This window comes from Rhinoderma darwinii, chromosome 1 (genome assembly GCF_050947455.1).
Source record: "Rhinoderma darwinii isolate aRhiDar2 chromosome 1, aRhiDar2.hap1, whole genome shotgun sequence".
In the NCBI taxonomy this organism is placed as follows: Eukaryota; Metazoa; Chordata; class Amphibia; order Anura; family Rhinodermatidae; genus Rhinoderma; species Rhinoderma darwinii.
In genome coordinates this window covers 640,347,162-640,363,561 of record NC_134687.1, presented here as the reverse complement: position 1 = coordinate 640,363,561, position 16,400 = coordinate 640,347,162, and the positions used below count along the sequence as shown (strand labels likewise).

The following is a 16,400-nucleotide window of genomic DNA, read 5'->3' as shown; positions in this document are numbered from 1 at the left end:
CACATGATCCTCATAACCCCCTCATGTCACGTGGTAATCATCACAGGTCCTTCATACATCGCTCAAGCTTTCCACTTCTAAGCTCCGCCCGCTGATGCAGTGGTCACGTGATCTTGATATCACAGGTCCTTCCTCCACCACCTCTCTCCACTGATCAGCTCCGCCCCTCCTGCCCTGGTCACCTTGGAACGTCATCACAATCCTTGCGCTATTTCCGTGTATGAGGTGGAGAGCAGCGCTGGTCGGGTGTTCTCTCTGTTATCAGTCATCCCTGTATGAGTGTGTATACAGAGAGCTGTCAATCATTGAGTGACCCCGCCCACTGGACTCACCCAGACTGAGCAGGGATTTAACCCCTCCAGTGCCGGCCTCTTTGGGGTAAGTGGTTATTTCTGGTCTTTGTAGTGGTCGGGTGTTTTGTGGGACGAGTCGTATTTTGTAATGACATAATATTCGCTACTTACGACTTATTCACTGACTTTTATACATTTCTTGTTAATGTCGTTCACCGTGCGGTTTAAGGGAATGTTCACACGTAGCGAATACGACCCACAACACGCCAGGAAATCACCCCGAATATTCACCCCAAATGGTGGACGTATAATCCTCCCGAATATCTACTACAGAAATACAGCAAGGCCGATCCTCACCTCTCCGAGCGTTACCATAGCAACACGTCCCTGTTCTTCCGGCTGCTCTGTGTCCAGGAGACCCCTATAATGACATGTGACCTCTCCAGCCTGTGATTGGCTGCAGGGGGCACATGACACATTCGTTTTTCTATATGTGTAACCTGCAGCGTTCACGCGGTGGAGCCGCAGAGGATTCTGGGAACAATGGTGTTTGTTGCGGAACTTGACTTTCTCAGGCGCAGTAGTCACATGATGGCGGTGGTGAGATGACGTGTTACATGTGGAGTTACTGTAATATATGATGTATAGAATATAATAGTTACAGGTGCAGTAGTCACATGATGGCGGTGGTGAGATGACGTGTTACATGTGGAGTTACTGTAATATATGATGTATAGAATATAATATAATAGTTACAGGCGCAGTAGTCACATGATGGCGGTGGTGAGATGACGTGTTACATGTGGAGTTACTGTAATATATGATGTATAGAATATAATATAATAGTTACAGGCGCAGTAGTCACATGATGGCGGTGGTGAGATGACGTGTTACATGTGGAGTTACTGTAATATATGATGTATAGAATATAATAGTTACAGGTGCAGTAGTCACATGATGGCGGTGGTGAGATGACGTGTTACATGTGGAGTTACTGTAATATATGATGTATATAATATAATAGTTACAGGCGCAGTAGTCACATGATGGTGGTGGTGAGATGACGTGTTACATGTGGAGTTACTGTAATATATGATGTATAGAATATAATATAATAGTTACAGGCGCAGTAGTCACATGATGGCGGTGGTGAGATGACGTGTTACATGTGGAGTTACTGTAATATATGATGTATAGAATATAATATAATAGTTACAGGCGCAGTAGTCACATGATGGTGGTGGTGAGATGACGTGTTACATGTGGAGTTACTGTAATATATGATGTATAGAATATAATATAATAGTTACAGGAGCAGTAGTCACATGATGGCGGTGGTGGTGAGATGATGTGTTACATGTGGAGTTACTGTAATATATGATGTATAGAATATAATCGTTACAGGTGCAGTAGTCACATGATGGTGGTGGTGAGATGACGTGTTACATGTGGAGTTACTGTAATATATGATGTATATAATATAATAGTTACAGGTGCAGTAGTCACATGATGGCGGTGGTGAGATGACGTGTTACATGTGGAGTTACTGTAATATATGATGTATAGAATATAATAGTTACAGGCGCAGTAGTCACATGATGGTGGTGGTGAGATGACGTGTTACATGTGGAGTTACTGTAATATATGATGTATATAATATAATCGTTACAGGTGCAGTAGTCACATGATGGTGGTGGTGGTGAGATGATGTGTTACATGTGGAGTTACTGTAATATATGATGTATAGAATATAATCGTTACAGGTGCAGTAGTCACATGATGGTGGTGGTGAGATGACGTGTTACATGTGGAGTTACTGTAATATATGATGTATATAATATAATAGTTACAGGCGCAGTAGTCACATGATGGCGGTGGTGAGATGACGTGTTACATGTGGAGTTACTGTAATATATGATGTATATAATATAATAGTTACAGGCGCAGTAGTCACATGATGGCGGTGGTGAGATGACGTGTTACATGTGGAGTTACTGTAATATATGATGTATATAATATAATAGTTACAGGCGCAGTAGTCACATGATGGTGGTGGTGAGATGACGTGTTACATGTGGAGTTACTGTAATATATGATGTATAGAATATAATATAATAGTTACAGGCGCAGTAGTCACATGATAGTGGTGGTGAGATGACGTGTTACATGTGGAGTTACTGTAATATATGATGTATAGAATATAATAGTTACAGGCGCAGTAGTCACATGATGGTGGTGGTGAGATGACGTGTTACATGTGGAGTTACTGTAATATATGATGTATAGAATATAATATAATAGTTACAGGTGCAGTAGTCACATGATGATGGTGGTGAGATGATGTGTTACATGTGGAGTTACTGTAATATATGATGTATATAATATAATAGTTACAGGCGCAGTAGTCACATGATGGCGGTGGTGAGATGACATGTTACATGTGGAGTTACTGTAATATATGATGTATAGAATATAATAGTTACAGGTGCAGTAGTCACATGATGGTGGTGGTGAGATGACGTGTTACATGTGGAGTTACTGTAATATATGATGTATAGAATATAATATAATAGTTACAGGTGCAGTAGTCACATGATGGCGGTGGTGAGATGACGTGTTACGTGTGGAGTTACTGTAATATATGATGTATAGAATATAATATAATAGTTACAGGCGCAGTAGTCACATGATGGCGGTGGTGAGATGACATGTTACATGTGGAGTTACTGTAATATATGATGTATAGAATATAATATAATAGTTACAGGCGCAGTAGTCACATGATGGCGGTGGTGAGATGACATGTTACATGTGGAGTTACTGTAATATATGATGTATAGAATATAATATATTAGTTACAGGCGCAGTAGTCACATGATGAGGTGGTGAGATGACATGTTACATGTGGAGTTACTGTAATATATGATGTATAGAATATAATATAATAGTTACAGGCGCAGTAGTCACATGATGGCGGTGGTGAGATGACGTGTTACATGTGGAGTTACTGTAATATATGATGTATATAATATAATAGTTACAGGCGCAGTAGTCACATGATGGTGGTGGTGAGATGACATGTTACATGTGGAGTTACTGTAATATATGATGTATAGAATATAATATAATAGTTACAGGTGCAGTAGTCACATGATGGCGGTGGTGAGATGACATGTTACATGTGGAGTTACTGTAATATATGATGTATAGAATATAATATAATAGTTACAGGCGCAGTAGTCACATGATGGTGGTGGTGAGATGACGTGTTACATGTGGAGTTACTGTAATATATGATGTATAGAATATAATATAATAGTTACAGGTGCAGTAGTCACATGATGGCGGTGGTGAGATGACGTGTTACATGTGGAGTTACTGTAATATATGTTGTATAGAATATAATATAATAGTTACAGGCGCAGTAGTCACATGGTGGCGGTGGTGAGATGACATGTTACATGTGGAGTTACTGTAATATATGATGTATAGAATATAATAGTTACAGGCGCAGTAGTCACATGATGGTGGTGGTGAGATGACATGTTACATGTGGAGTTACTGTAATATATGATGTATATAATATAATAGTTACAGGTGCAGTAGTCACATGATGGCGGTGGTGAGATGATGTGTTACATGTGGAGTTACTGTAATATATGATGTATAGAATATAATATAATAGTTACAGGCGCAGTAGTCACATGATGGCGGTGGTGAGATGATGTGTTACATGTGGAGTTACTGTAATATATGATGTATATAATATAATATAATCGTTACAGGCGCAGTAGTCACATGATGGAGGTGGTGAGATGACGTGTTACATGTGGAGTTACTGTAATATATGATGTATAGAATATAATATAATAGTTACAGGCGCAGTAGTCACATGATGGCGGTGGTGAGATGACGTGTTACATGTGGAGTTACTGTAATATATGATGTATATAATATAATAGTTACAGGTGCAGTAGTCACATGATGGTGGTGGTGAGATGACGTGTTACATGTGGAGTTACTGTAATATATGATGTATAGAATATAATATAATAGTTACAGGCGCAGTAGTCACATGATGGTGGTGGTGAGATGACGTGTTATATGTGGAGTTACTGTAATATATGATGTATAGAATATAATAGTTACAGGTGCAGTAGTCACATGATGGCGGTGGTGAGATGACGTGTTACATGTGGAGTTACTGTAATATATGATGTATATAATATAATATAATAGTTACAGGCGCAGTAGTCACATGATGGTGGTGGTGAGATGACGTGTTACATGTGGAGTTACTGTAATATATGATGTATAGAATATAATATAATAGTTACAGGCGCAGTAGTCACATGATGGTGGTGGTGAGATGACATGTTACATGTGGAGTTACTGTAATATATGATGTATAGAATATAATATAATAGTTACAGGTGCAGTAGTCACATGATGGTGGTGGTGAGATGATGTGTTACATGTGGAGTTACTGTAATATATGATGTATAGAATATAATATAATAGTTACAGGCACAGTAGTCACATGATGGTGGTGGTGAGATGACGTGTTACATGTGGAGTTACTGTAATATATGATGTATAGAATATAATAGTTACAGGCGCAGTAGTCACATGATGGTGGTGGTGAGATGACATGTTACATGTGGAGTTACTGTAATATATGATGTATAGAATATAATATGATAGTTACAGGCGCAGTAGTCACATGATGGTGGTGGTGAGATGACATGTTACATGTGGAGTTACTGTAATATATGATGTATATAATATAATATAATAGTTACAGGTGCAGTAGTCACATGATGGTGGTGAGATGACGTGTTACATGTGGAGTTACTGTAATATATGATGTATATAATATAATAGTTACAGGCGCAGTAGTCACATGATGGAGGTGGTGAGATGACATGTTACATGTGGAGTTACTGTAATATATGATGTATATAATATAATAGTTACAGGCGCAGTAGTCACATGATGGTGGTGGTGAGATGACGTGTTACATGTGGAGTTACTGTAATATATGATGTATATAATATAATAGTTACAGGCGCAGTAGTCACATGATGGCGGTGGTGAGATGACGTGTTACATGTGGAGTTACTGTAATATATGATGTATAGAATATAATATAATAGTTACAGGTGCAGTAGTCACATGATGGAGGTGGTGAGATGATGTGTTACATGTGGAGTTACTGTAATATATGATGTATATAATATAATAGTCACAGGCGCAGTAGTCACATGATGGTGGTGGTGAGATGACGTGTTACATGTGGAGTTACTGTAATATATGATGTATAGAATATAATATAATAGTTACAGGTGCAGTAGTCACATGATGGTGGTGGTGAGATGACGTGTTACATGTGGAGTTACTGTAATATATGATGTATATAATATAATAGTTACAGGCGCAGTAGTCACATGATGGTGGTGGTGAGATGATGTGTTACATGTGGAGTTACTGTAATATATGATGTATAGAATATAATATAATAGTTACAGGTGCAGTAGTCACATGATGGTGGTGGTGAGATGACGTGTTACATGTGGAGTTACTGTAATATATGATGTATAGAATATAATATAATAGTTACAGGCGCAGTAGTCACATGATGGCGGTGGTGAGATGATGTGTTACATGTGGAGTTACTGTAATATATGATGTATAGAATATAATAGTTACAGGCGCAGTAGTCACATGATGGTGGTGGTGAGATGACGTGTTACATGTGGAGTTACTGTAATATATGATGTATATAATATAATATAATAGTTACAGGTGCAGTAGTCACATGATGGCGGTGGTGAGATGACGTGTTACATGTGGAGTTACTGTAATATATGATGTATATAATATAATAGTTACAGGCGCAGTAGTCACATGATGGTGGTGGTGAGATGACGTGTTACATGTGGAGTTACTGTAATATATGATGTATAGAATATAATATAATAGTTACAGGTGCAGTAGTCACATGATGGCGGTGGTGAGATGACGTGTTACATGTGGAGTTACTGTAATATATGATGTATAGAATATAATATAATAGTTACAGGCGCAGTAGTCACATGATGGCGGTGGTGAGATGACGTGTTACATGTGGAGTTACTGTAATATATGATGTATATAATATAATATAATAGCTACAGGCGCAGTAGTCACATGATGGCGGTGGTGAGATGACGTGTTACATGTGGAGTTACTGTAATATATGATGTATAGAATATAATATAATAGTTACAGGTGCAGTAGTCACATGATGGTGGTGGTGAGATGACGTGTTACATGTGGAGTTACTGTAATATATGATGTATAGAATATAATATAATAGTTACAGGCGCAGTAGTCACATGATGGTGGTGGTGAGATGACGTGTTACATGTGGAGTTACTGTAATATATGATGTATATAATAGTTACAGGTGCAGTAGTCACATGATGGCGATGGTGAGATGACATGTTACATGTGGAGTTACTGTAATATATGATGTATAGAATATAATAGTTACAGGTGCAGTAGTCACATGATGGTGGTGGTGAGATGACGTGTTACATGTGGAGTTACTGTAATATATGATGTATATAATATAATAGTTACAGGTGCAGTAGTCACATGATGGCGGTGGTGAGATGACGTGTTACATGTGGAGTTACTGTAATATATGATGTATAGAATATAATATAATAGTTACAGGTGCAGTAGTCACATGATGGAGGTGGTGAGATGACGTGTTACATGTGGAGTTACTGTAATATATGATGTATAGAATATAATATAATAGTTACAGGCGCAGTAGTCACATGATGGTGGTGGTGAGATGACGTGTTACATGTGGAGTTACTGTAATATATGATGTATATAATATAATAGTTACAGGCGCAGTAGTCACATGATGGCGGTGGTGAGATGACGTGTTACATGTGGAGTTACTGTAATATATGATGTATATAATATAATAGTTACAGGTGCAGTAGTCACATGATGGCGGTGGTGAGATGACGTGTTACATGTGGAGTTACTGTAATATATGATGTATAGAATATAATATAATAGTTACAGGCGCAGTAGTCACATGATGGTGGTGGTGAGATGACGTGTTACATGTGGAGTTACTGTAATATATGATGTATAGAATATAATATAATAGTTACAGGCGCAGTAGTCACATGATGGTGGTGGTGAGATGACGTGTTACATGTGGAGTTACTGTAATATATGATGTATATAATATAATAGTTACAGGCGCAGTAGTCACATGATGGCGGTGGTGAGATGACGTGTTACATGTGGAGTTACTGTAATATATGATGTATAGAATATAATATAATAGTTACAGGCGCAGTAGTCACATGATGGCGGTGGTGAGATGACATGTTACATGTGGAGTTACTGTAATATATGATGTATAGAATATAATATAATAGTTACAGGCGCAGTAGTCACATGATGGTGGTGGTGAGATGACGTGTTACATGTGGAGTTACTGTAATATATGATGTATGGAATATAATAGTTACAGGTGCAGTAGTCACATGATGGCGGTGGTGAGATGACGTGTTACATGTGGAGTTACTGTAATATATGATGTATAGAATATAATATAATAGTTACAGGTGCAGTAGTCACATGATGGAGGTGGTGAGATGACGTGTTACATGTGGAGTTACTGTAATATATGATGTATAGAATATAATATAATAGTTACAGGCGCAGTAGTCACATGATGGTGGTGGTGAGATGACGTGTTACATGTGGAGTTACTGTAATATATGATGTATATAATATAATAGTTACAGGCGCAGTAGTCACATGATGGTGGTGGTGAGATGACGTGTTACATGTGGAGTTACTGTAATATATGATGTATATAATATAATAGTTACAGGTGCAGTAGTCACATGATGGCGGTGGTGAGATGACGTGTTACATGTGGAGTTACTGTAATATATGATGTATAGAATATAATATAATAGTTACAGGCGCAGTAGTCACATGATGGTGGTGGTGAGATGACGTGTTACATGTGGAGTTACTGTAATATATGATGTATAGAATATAATATAATAGTTACAGGCGCAGTAGTCACATGATGGTGGTGGTGAGATGACGTGTTACATGTGGAGTTACTGTAATATGTGATGTATATAATATAATAGTTACAGGCGCAGTAGTCACATGATGGCGGTGGTGAGATGACGTGTTACATGTGGAGTTACTGTAATATATGATGTATAGAATATAATATAATAGTTACAGGCGCAGTAGTCACATGATGGTGGTGGTGAGATGACGTGTTACATGTGGAGTTACAGTAATATATGATGTATATAATATAATAGTTACAGGTGCAGTAGTCACATGATGGCGGTGGTGAGATGACGTGTTACATGTGGAGTTACTGTAATATATGATGTATAGAATATAATATAATAGTTACAGGCGCAGTAGTCACATGGTGGTGGTGGTGAGATGACGTGTTACATGTGGAGTTACTGTATTATATGATGTATAGAATATAATATAATAGTTACAGGCGCAGTAGTCACATGGTGGTGGTGGTGAGATGACGTGTTACATGTGGAGTTACTGTAATATATGATGTATATAATATAATAGTTACAGGCGCAGTAGTCACATGATGGTGGTGGTGAGATGACGTGTTACATGTGGAGTTACTGTAATATATGATGTATAGAATATAATATAATAGTTACAGGCGCAGTAGTCACATGATGGAGGTGGTGAGATGACGTGTTACATGTGGAGTTACTGTAATATATGATGTATATAATATAATAGTTACAGGCGCAGTAGTCACATGATGGCGGTGGTGAGATGACGTGTTACATGTGGAGTTACTGTAATATATGATGTATATAATATAATAGTTACAGGTGCAGTAGTCACATGATGGAGGTGGTGAGATGACATGTTACATGTGGAGTTACTGTAATATATGATGTATAGAATATAATATAATAGTTACAGGCGCAGTAGTCACATGATGGTGGTGGTGAGATGACATGTTACATGTGGAGTTACTGTAATATATGATGTATATAATATAATAGTTACAGGAGCAGTAGTCACATGATGGTGGTGGTGAGATGACATGTTACATGTGGAGTTACTGTAATATATGATGTATAGAATATAATATAATAGTTACAGGCGCAGTAGTCACATGATGGTGGTGGTGAGATGACGTGTTACATGTGGAGTTACTGTAATATATGATGTATAGAATATAATATAATAGTTACAGGTGCAGTAGTCACATGATGGTGGTGGTGAGATGACGTGTTACATGTGGAGTTACTGTAATATATGATGTATATAATATAATAGTTACAGGCGCAGTAGTCACATGATGGCGGTGGTGAGATGACGTGTTACATGTGGAGTTACTGTAATATATGATGTATAGAATATAATATAATAGTTACAGGCGCAGTAGTCACATGATGGCGGTGGTGAGATGACGTGTTACATGTGGAGTTACTGTAATATATGATGTATAGAATATAATAGTTACAGGTGCAGTAGTCACATGATGGCGGTGGTGAGATGACGTTACATGTGGAGTTACTGTAATATACGATGTATAGAATATAATATAATAGTTACAGGCGCAGTAGTCACATGATGGTGGTGGTGAGATGACATGTTACATGTGGAGTTACTGTAATATATGATGTATAGAATATAATATAATAGTTACAGGTGCAGTAGTCACATGGTGGTGGTGAGATGACGTGTTACATGTGGAGTTACTGTAATATATGATGTATAGAATATAATAGTTACAGGCGCAGTAGTCACATGATGGTGGTGGTGAGATGACATGTTACATGTGGAGTTACTGTAATATATGATGTATAGAATATAATATAATAGTTACAGGAGCAGTAGTCACATGATGGTGGTGGTGAGATGACATGTTACATGTGGAGTTACTGTAATATATGATGTATAGAATATAATATAATAGTTACAGGAGCAGTAGTCACATGATGGCGGTGGTGAGATGATGTGTTACATGTGGAGTTACTGTAATATATGATGTATAGAATATAATATAATAGTTACAGGCGCAGTAGTCACATGATGGCGGTGGTGAGATGACGTGTTACATGTGGAGTTACTGTAATATATGATGTATAGAATATAATAGTTACAGGTGCAGTAGTCACATGATGGTGGTGGTGAGATGACGTGTTACATGTGGAGTTACTGTAATATATGATGTATATAATATAATCGTTACAGGCGCAGTAGTCACATGATGGCGGTGGTGAGATGACGTGTTACATGTGGAGTTACTGTAATATATGATGTATAGAATATAATAGTTACAGGTGCAGTAGTCACATGATGGCGGTGGTGAGATGACGTGTTACATGTGGAGTTACTGTAATATATGATGTATATAATATAATAGTTACAGGTGCAGTAGTCACATGATGGCGGTGGTGAGATGACGTGTTACATGTGGAGTTACTGTAATATATGATGTATAGAATATAATATAATAGTTACAGGCGCAGTAGTCACATGATGGTGGTGGTGAGATGACGTGTTACATGTGGAGTTACTGTAATATATGATGTATAGAATATAATATAATAGTTACAGGTGCAGTAGTCACATGATGGAGGTGGTGAGATGACGTGTTACATGTGGAGTTACTGTAATATATGATGTATAGAATATAATATAATAGTTACAGGCGCAGTAGTCACATGATGGCGGTGGTGAGATGACGTGTTACATGTGGAGTTACTGTAATATATGATGTATATAATATAATAGTTACAGGTGCAGTAGTCACATGATGGCGGTGGTGAGATGACGTGTTACATGTGGAGTTACTGTAATATATGATGTATATAATATAATAGTTACAGGCGCAGTAGTCACATGATGGTGGTGGAGAGATGACGTGTTACATGTGGAGTTACTGTAATATATGATGTATAGAATATAATGTTACAGGTGCAGTAGTCACATGATGGTGGTGGAGAGATGACGTGTTACATGTAGAGTTACTGTAATATATGATGTATAGAATATAATAGTTACAGGCGCAGTAGTCACATGATGGCGGTGGTGAGATGATGTGTTACATGTGGAGTTACTGTAATATATGATGTATAGAATATAATATAATAGTTACAGGCGCAGTAGTCACATGATGGTGGTGGTGAGATGACGTGTTACATGTGGAGTTACTGCAATATATGATGTATAGAATATAATATAATAGTTACAGGTGCAGTAGTCACATGATGGTGGTGGTGAGATGACGTGTTACATGTGGAGTTACTGTAATATATGATGTATAGAATATAATATAATAGTTACAGGCGCAGTAGTCACATGATGGTGGTGGTGAGATGACGTGTTACATGTGGAGTTACTGCAATATATGATGTATAGAATATAATATAATCGTTACAGGCGCAGTAGTCACATGATGGTGGTGGTGAGATGACGTGTTACATGTGGAGTTACTGTAATATATGATGTATATAATATAATAGTTACAGGTGCAGTAGTCACATGATGGCGGTGGTGAGATGACGTGTTACATGTGGAGTTACTGTAATATATGATGTATAGAATATAATATAATAGTTACAGGCGCAGTAGTCACATGATGGTGGTGGTGAGATGACGTGTTACATGTGGAGTTACTGTAATATATGATGTAAATAATATAATATAATAGTTACAGGCGCAGTAGTCACATGATGGTGGTGGTGAGATGACGTGTTACATGTGGAGTTACTGTAATATATGATGTATAGAATATAATATAATAGTTACAGGTGCAGTAGTCACATGATGGTGGTGGTGAGATGACGTGTTACATGTGGAGTTACTGTAATATATGATGTATAGAATATAATATAATAGTTACAGGCGCAGTAGTCACATGATGGTGGTGGTGAGATGATGTGTTACATGTGGAGTTACTGTAATATATGATGTATAGAATATAATAGTTACAGGCGCAGTAGTCACATGATGGCGGTGGTGAGATGACATGTTACATGTGGAGTTACTGTAATATATGATGTATAGAATATAATAGTTACAGGCGCAGTAGTCACATGATGGTGGTGGTGAGATGACGTGTTACATGTGGAGTTACTGTAATATATGATGTATAGAATATAATATAATAGTTACAGGCGCAGTAGTCACATGATGGTGGTGGTGAGATGACGTGTTACATGTGGAGTTACTGTAATATATGATGTATAGAATATAATATAATAGTTACAGGAGCAGTAGTCACATGATGGTGGTGGTGAGATGACGTGTTACATGTGGAGTTACTGTAATATATGATGTATAGAATATAATATAATAGTTACAGGTGCAGTAGTCACATGATGGTGGTGGTGAGATGATGTGTTACATGTGGAGTTACTGTAATATATGATGTATAGAATATAATAGTTACAAGCGCAGTAGTCACATGATGGTGGTGGTGAGATGACGTGTTACATGTGGAGTTACTGTAATATATGATGTATAGAATATAATAGTTACAGGCGCAGTAGTCACATGATGGCGGTGGTGAGATGATGTGTTACATGTGGAGTTACTGTAATATATGATGTATAGAATATAATAGTTACAAGCGCAGTAGTCACATGATGGCGGTGGTGAGATGACGTGTTACATGTGGAGTTACTGTAATATATGATGTATAGAATATAATAGTTACAGGCGCAGTAGTCACATGATGGTGGTGGTGAGATGACGTGTTACATGTGGAGTTACTGTAATATATGATGTATATAATATAATATAATAGTTACAGGCGCAGTAGTCACATGATGGCGGTGGTGAGATGACATGTTACATGTGGAGTTACTGTAATATATGATGTATAGAATATAATATAATAGTTACAGGCGCAGTAGTCACATGATGGCGGTGGTGAGATGATGTGTTACATGTGGAGTTACTGTAATATATGATGTATAGAATATAATAGTTACAGGCGCAGTAGTCACATGATGGAGGTGGTGAGATGACATGTTACATGTGGAGTTACTGTAATATATGATGTATATAATATAATAGTTACAGGCGCAGTAGTCACATGATGGCGGTGGTGAGATGACATGTTACATGTGGAGTTACTGTAATATATGATGTATAGAATATAATATAATAGTTACAGGTGCAGTAGTCACATGATGGTGGTGGTGAGATGACGTGTTACATGTGGAGTTACTGTAATATATGATGTATATAATATAATAGTTACAGGCGCAGTAGTCACATGATGGTGGTGGTGAGATGACGTGTTACATGTGGAGTTACTGTAATATATGATGTATAGAATATAATATAATAGTTACAGGCGCAGTAGTCACATGATGGTGGTGGTGAGATGACGTGTTACATGTGGAGTTACTGTAATATATGATGTATATAATATAATAGTTACAGGTGCAGTAGTCACATGATGGTGGTGGTGAGATGACGTGTTACATGTGGAGTTACTGTAATATATGATGTATATAATATAATATAATAGTTACAGGTGCAGTAGTCACATGATGGCGGTGGTGAGATGACGTGTTACATGTGGAGTTACTGTAATATATGATGTATAGAATATAATATAATAGTTACAGGCGCAGTAGTCACATGATGGTGGTGGTGAGATGACGTGTTACATGTGGAGTTACTGTAATATATGATGTATATAATATAATAGTTACAGGCGCAGTAGTCACATGATGGCGGTGGTGAGATGACGTGTTACATGTGGAGTTACTGTAATATATGATATATAGAATATAATAGTTACAGGCGCAGTAGTCACATGATGGTGGTGGTGAGATGACGTGTTACATGTGGAGTTACTGTAATATATGATGTATAGAATATAATATAATAGTTACAGGAGCAGTAGTCACATGATGGCGGTGGTGAGATGACGTGTTACATGTGGAGTTACTGTAATATATGATGTATATAATATAATAGTTACAGGTGCAGTAGTCACATGATGGCGGTGGTGAGATGACGTGTTACATGCGGAGTTACTGTAATATATGATGTATAGAATATAATAGTTACAGGCGCAGTAGTCACATGATGGCGGTGGTGAGATGATGTGTTACATGTGGAGTTACTGTAATATATGATGTATATAATATAATATAATAGTTACAGGTGCAGTAGTCACATGATGGCGGTGGTGAGATGACGTGTTACATGTGGAGTTACTGTAATATATGATGTATATAATATAATAGTTACAGGTGCAGTAGTCACATGATGGCGGTGGTGAGATGACGTGTTACATGTGGAGTTACTGTAATATATGATGTATATAATATAATAGTTACAGGCGCAGTAGTCACATGATGGCGGTGGTGAGATGACGTGTTACATGTGGAGTTACTGTAATATATGATGTATAGAATATAATATAATAGTTACAGGTGCAGTAGTCACATGATGGCGGTGGTGAGATGACGTGTTACATGTGGAGTTACTGTAATATATGATGTATAGAATATAATATAATAGTTACAGGCGCAGTAGTCACATGATGGCGGTGGTGAGATGACGTGTTACATGTGGAGTTACTGTAATATATGATGTATAGAATATAATATAATAGTTACAGGCGCAGTAGTCACATGATGGTGGTGGTGAGATGATGTGTTACATGTGGAGTTACTGTAATATATGATGTATATAATATAATAGTTACAGGCGCAGTAGTCACATGATGGTGGTGGTGAGATGACGTGTTACATGTGGAGTTACTGTAATATATGATGTATATAATATAATAGTTACAGGCGCAGTAGTCACATGATGGTGGTGGTGAGATGACGTGTTACATGTGGAGTTACTGTAATATATGATGTATAGAATATAATATAATAGTTACAGGTGCAGTAGTCACATGATGGTGGTGGTGAGATGACGTGTTACATGTGGAGTTACTGTAATATATGATGTATATAATATAATAGTTACAGGCGCAGTAGTCACATGATGGTGGTGGTGAGATGATGTGTTACATGTGGAGTTACTGTAATATATGATGTATAGAATATAATAGTTACAGGAGCAGTAGTCACATGATGGTGGTGGTGAGATGACGTGTTACATGTGGAGTTACTGTAATATATGATGTATAGAATATAATATAATAGTTACAGGTGCAGTAGTCACATGATGGTGGTGGTGAGATGATGTGTTACATGTGGAGTTACTGTAATATATGATGTATAGAATGTAATAGTTACAGGCGCAGTAGTCACATGATGGCGGTGGTGAGATGACGTGTTACATGTGGAGTTACTGTAATATATGATGTATAGAATATAATAGTTACAGGCGCAGTAGTCACATGATGGCGGTGGTGAGATGACGTGTTACATGTGGAGTTACTGTAATATATGATGTATAGAATATAATAGTTACAGGCGCAGTAGTCACATGATGGCGGTGGTGAGATGACGTGTTACATGTGGAGTTACTGTAATATATGATGTATATAATATAATAGTTACAGGCGCAGTAGTCACATGATGGCGGTGGTGAGATGACATGTTACATGTGGAGTTACTGTAATATATGATGTATATAATATAATAGTTACAGGCGCAGTAGTCACATGATGGTGGTGGTGAGATGACGTGTTACATGTGGAGTTACTGTAATATATGATGTATATAATATAATAGTTACAGGTGCAGTAGTCACATGATGGCGGTGGTGAGATGACGTGTTACATGTGGAGTTACTGTAATATATGATGTATAGAATATAATAGTTACATGCGCAGTAGTCACATGATGGCGGTGGTGAGATGACGTGTTACATGTGGAGTTACTGTAATATATGATGTATAGAATATAATATAATCGTTACAGGTGCAGTAGTCACATGATGGTGGTGGTGAGATGACATGTTACATGTGGAGTTACTGTAATATATGATGTATAGAATATAATAGTTACAGGTGCAGTAGTCACATGATGGCGGTGGTGAGATGACATGTTACATGTGGAGTTACTGTAATATATG

At 37.4% G+C, this 16,400-nt stretch overlaps 1 protein-coding gene across 1 annotated transcript in view; it reads left to right on the top strand.

Annotated features, from left to right (window-relative positions):
* The first annotated feature begins 201 nt into the window (after nt 1-201).
* The window catches only part of LOC142660898 (uncharacterized), a 127,478-nt gene continuing 111,279 nt past the window's right edge, over nt 202-16,400 (top strand). Inside the window, exon 1 of the mRNA XM_075837989.1 lies at nt 202-378. The gene's annotated coding sequence lies outside the window, so the exon portion shown is untranslated. The remainder of the gene's footprint in view (nt 379-16,400) is intronic.